The following is a 4969-nucleotide window of genomic DNA, read 5'->3' as shown; positions in this document are numbered from 1 at the left end:
CATTTCTATACTTGGAAGAATCTCAATGCAACATTTCTATGAATAGTTTCAGAAGCAAAAGAAGTCTAGTTTTGTGTTCAGTAGAATATTGATTCAAACAATTGTGTTTGAAGTTGTGATCGTTACCTTCCATGTGGGCTCTGGATATGTTTATAATGTTATAGGTTAAGGTTTGGGGTGACATGTATCAAAACAAATGAATGCAGACAATGAGAAGTCATTGTTCTTGTGAAATCTGAAATCAGGCAGTTTTCAGCTTCTTACTACTGGAAAACTTCCATCTAAGAAAATTCCTTTGTGTCACCTTCAGATACTACAGAACTTTGGCTTGCTCATCAAGGTAGAATATGTTCTGTTATTCTTTGTGTCATGAGGAATTAGAGCTGAATTAAAAGCTTTAGACCCTAAATCTAAAAATCAGTATCAATGCTTCAACTAGGATCTTTTTTACTTTTAGTAATAATTTTTGCTGCTTCAAACATAACTATTGTACTCATTTGTTTCCTTTAACATAGGATGTACAAACCTCACACAAATTAATTCCAATTTAGTTCTGTACATGTAGAGTAACATGGTACTTAAGCAATCCATATGAATTTACTCCAAGTGAAAACTTAGTGTGGAAATTTGGCAAGTTCTTAGGTCAGTAACTTTAATCAATTACTTTTATAAATTCTCAGATAGTTTAAAACACAGAAGCAGCTCGTTTTAAACATCTTTTGAAGGTATCAGGGTGATAAAAGAAGACCCCAATTTTTTAAGAATGCCTATAAACCTCCCAATAATGAAAACTGTCTAATAAGTCAACTTAATCCAACCTCCTGCTATATAGTTTGTCAGCAGGCTAAAAAAAAATACAGATTTATCTTTAATTCAACCACAAATTAGCTTCTCTTGTCTTTTAGCTATCCCAGACCACACTCTGTTCTCAGGATGCTAAACTCCCAAAGGACCACTCTCAGCATATATACTTATTCTCAGCACCCATGACTCCAATTATAGCATTTATTATTTCCTATGTGGCCACCATTAATATGCATTTTTATCCTTTCAGTAGTCCATTCTTTTACTCACCACATTGGAGTCTCGAGGAAGCAACGACACAGAAAGTTTAGGTAACTTATCTAAGAGTTCTAATGCAAATGCAAAAGCCTTTATTCTATCCCAGGCACTGTGATTCACAGCTGTTACATTATGCCGACTCCATTTTTGATGCAACTCAGGTACAAAGACAAAATCAGGCCACACAGAGCTGTGAATCCTGCCCTTGCTAATATTCCACTTCTACTAGACTGTAATGAAAAGTCTAGCTCTATTCTTATTCTGTGAAACAACCCTTACTGATGTTCCTCATATGGAACATTCTTTTCTTTCAGAATTTGGAAGAATGTGAGCTTTAGAATTTCTATCACTTCCCAGGGGGACTTGGAGTCAGGACTCAAAACTAAATTGTGATGCATTTTTAAAGCCTTTATTGCTGACTAACTGGGTAATGGCTTGGGCTTCAGCATGAGGCACTGTCCTGGAGACTCACTAGATCAGTAAAGAACTGATGTAACATAGATTCCCAAGATAGCACAAAACACATATCTCAAAACCTCCAGGAGTTTGAAGTTCACAAAAAAGTCAAAGTTTATCCCATAGCATATTAAAATGCTTTCCAATTCACATGTAAACATAAAATCCCATTTCAAGAACTTTTAACATCATTAGAAAACAGACACTGTGTATTCTCTAAAATTTATTTACAGTTAATAAATTAAAAAGCAAAGTACAACCAGATTGTAAATCTTACTCATATGCACATCAAACTGTCCAAAAAAAATTCACTTCCATTACAAATAATTGCCTTATAATGCACTTAAGACATAACAGTCCATCAAGAAATATTTTACACACAGATAAAATATTATGAATATATGTCCATTAAAAAACACAATTTAAAGGGTGCTGTGGCAACCCTTAAAACAACAAAAAACTTTGAGTTCAAAATTGCTCAGTTTTTTGTATTCAAATATTTTTATTTATTTATTTATTTTTTTATTAAAGAGTTTTCAGATTTGCACATAGCAAATCAATAGGTGTCAGCCACCGGCTTAAGTTACACTTGCCCAATAAGGTACTCAAACTTGGACAAAATAAATACACACCCCAACGACACTTTGCACTATCAACAATGAAGCTTGCCCTCAACAATCATAACATAAAAATAAGTTGCTGGTTGACAGGAAGGATAAAAAATGACATCGGGAATTTCAAAAGGTGATCAGAGGTGCCAGTCACCACATTTAGGCACGCAAGAGTAAAAAATTCATTGGAAGCATAGCAAGGTGATACACTTCCTTCTGGCTTCCCCTCTCCAATTGTGCCATTTGAGATCTGAGAAGGTAAAAGAATGAATAACGATCACAGGATTTCTTACAAAAACTATCTACAAGCTAAGCTACAGACTCACTTTAGAGGACAGTAAACGGTTGCCTCACCATAAAGGCCACCGTGCCAAGTTCATTTTCACATTCTGCCCCCAAGTACCCATAAAATACTTTCCCTTTCCTATTAATATGCTAATCAACTATATTAGTTGTTTCTTCACATTTTAGAAGTTGTAACATATGCTAACCTTGGCAAAAATAATGATTTACATCATTTTTACAAACTAGAAATGGCATGAATTTTTCAGTCAATCCGATAAATAACATTGTATTCAGGAAGGGCAATGAGATCCAAACTGAAGTCGGACTGCCCAGGTAATCCAAAGAAGCATTTATGTGAGTTCAAGTGTACTAAAGCAACAAGGCATGAGAGAAAAAAATATTAAGCATCTCAGTTACAATAAATGCATGGTGTCCGTGGATATGTTTTCAGTTTTGTGCTGAGGAAAGTTATCCTCCCAGCTAAGTCTAATTTCAAAATCCTCTGGGAAACTATCTAGATAAGCTGTATGTTGAAATTACATTCTAATATGGCCATTAGATTTCTTAATTATTATAAAACTATATACAAAGTGAAGTGGTACAAATACAAAATTTTTCCCCTCAGGTGCTAGTTAGCCTAAGTTAATAGAGGGGGGGAGAGGGGAAACGGATGAGGAGAAACCCTATATAAGTGAAATATAATTGGCAGTGGAAGCTAATAACCAGAAGAATATAGATAAGCTTCCTATCACACAAATATAATTTAACACTCTCCATCTTCCAATTATTCACTTTTATTTATTCATGTGAGTGTTTGTAACAATGCATTACCGTTGACTAGTGAATAAAAGAATATGATGCTTTACTGGGAAAGTGGTATAAAGTCATATATATGTGTATATATAAAATATTCTTTTTAACAAAAACACTGAAATTAAAGTCACAAAGCTCCTACAATGGACTATTAAACTTGGAAAAAAAATCATTTCAGAAAGCTATGCCATTTAAATTCTAAGAACACAAGAGTCAAAATTGCAGCTCATTATTCTCCTAAGAAGCTACCAAGCAGAGATAGACCTTAATATTGAGTATTACATATGTCAAGTTCCAGCCCAGTACAGATCGCTCCATGGCGGAATACCCAAATTTGAAATAGTGGTACAAAAACACTACTTGACCCTTTAGACATTACAGTAAAATCTGGCTGTGGCACCACTGGCTAAAAACCATTAAGTCTTGCTGCCACCAATGACCAAAGGCACTTGAATAATCTAAAGTAACACACTGGGCCATGTGGTATAAACACTACGTATTATAAAAGTGTAAAAGCAGGGTCAGCACTCTGTGTGGCTTGCTTGTGGTCTTCAGTTATCAAAGACCCATAACTGCAAACACGAACTTAAATGGAAACAAGATAAAAAAGGAAACTGGTGGAGCAAAAAAGTCAACTAACGTTGTTTATAAAAGTGGTGATATTAGTCTGGACACGTCTTATTATCCAACAACAACAAAAAGAAAGAAAATGAGAGCTACTTTGCCCCAAGTAACTTCAACCAGTTACTTATACCAAGAAATGCCCCCCCTCTTCTAGACCATGTATAGTTCTGAGGATTCTGGTGAGTATTCTGTTTATCATTTTAACCACAAAATGTATCATTCATTTCTCCGATTGGACTCCCATTTCAAAATAAATTACCCTCGAAATATTCCTGGATTTGTATGTTGGACCAGTAGGAGGCCAAATCATTTCTAATCGGATTCCATCCATTTCTTTAACCAACACATTTTTTTAAATAATGCATTCATTTTTTTTAATATCACAAGCCATATGGTTTTAATGCACTTTAATTTTTATTCAATTTTTAAGTTTAACAAGTCAACTTTCCCTAAACAAAACTTTTGAGTTTCTACCATTTTCTTTAGAAGCTCAGTAAATATAAACTTTGTCAATAGAAAAATCTTTAGAAACACCTTAAAATAACCAACACAGTTGCATTTTGCATCTCTTTGCGTGCCAGCAAACAAATCCTTGCACGATGAAGAGTCCGTCACAAGCTGGTGTCGCTTGGAAAACATCCTTGGTCACAGCGCTGGAATCCAGTCCACACCGGGAACCGAGCGGGAGTCAGAATACCCTGAGCACGAGCGAGTGCAACACCACGAAACTCGGCCGACCGGTCGTCCGGAGAGAGGGGTGGCAGGCAAAACGGAAAGGGGGGAAAAAGGTATCGAGGAGGAGGAGGGGTGTCAAAAGCAAGTGGGTTCTGACTTATGACACGAGCGCGGAACCAAATTCCTTTGGGAAAAGAATGACTTCTTCGGAGGGCTTCCAGACCAGTGAGGTAGAGTCCGAAGGAAGAGGAGGGACCTGCCCCGCGGTCCCGGGGACGTCCCCGTCGGGGGGAGAAGGAGGGGGCCCCTCCGGCGGGTCCAGCGGCCTCCTCCCCCCCGCAGACCGGGGCGCCGAGGGCAGCGGAGGGCACACGGTCCCGGGGTCCCAGACGGCGGCGCCCCGTCCAGGGCGCAGGCCGAGCGCACCACCCGGCGGCTGCTTC

The sequence above is a fragment of the Myotis lucifugus genome, unplaced genomic scaffold, assembly GCF_000147115.1.
Source record: "Myotis lucifugus unplaced genomic scaffold, Myoluc2.0 scaffold_18, whole genome shotgun sequence".
Taxonomy (NCBI): domain Eukaryota; kingdom Metazoa; phylum Chordata; class Mammalia; order Chiroptera; family Vespertilionidae; genus Myotis; species Myotis lucifugus.
The sequence above is the reverse complement of the archived record's forward strand: the minus strand, read 5'-3'. Positions refer to the sequence as shown.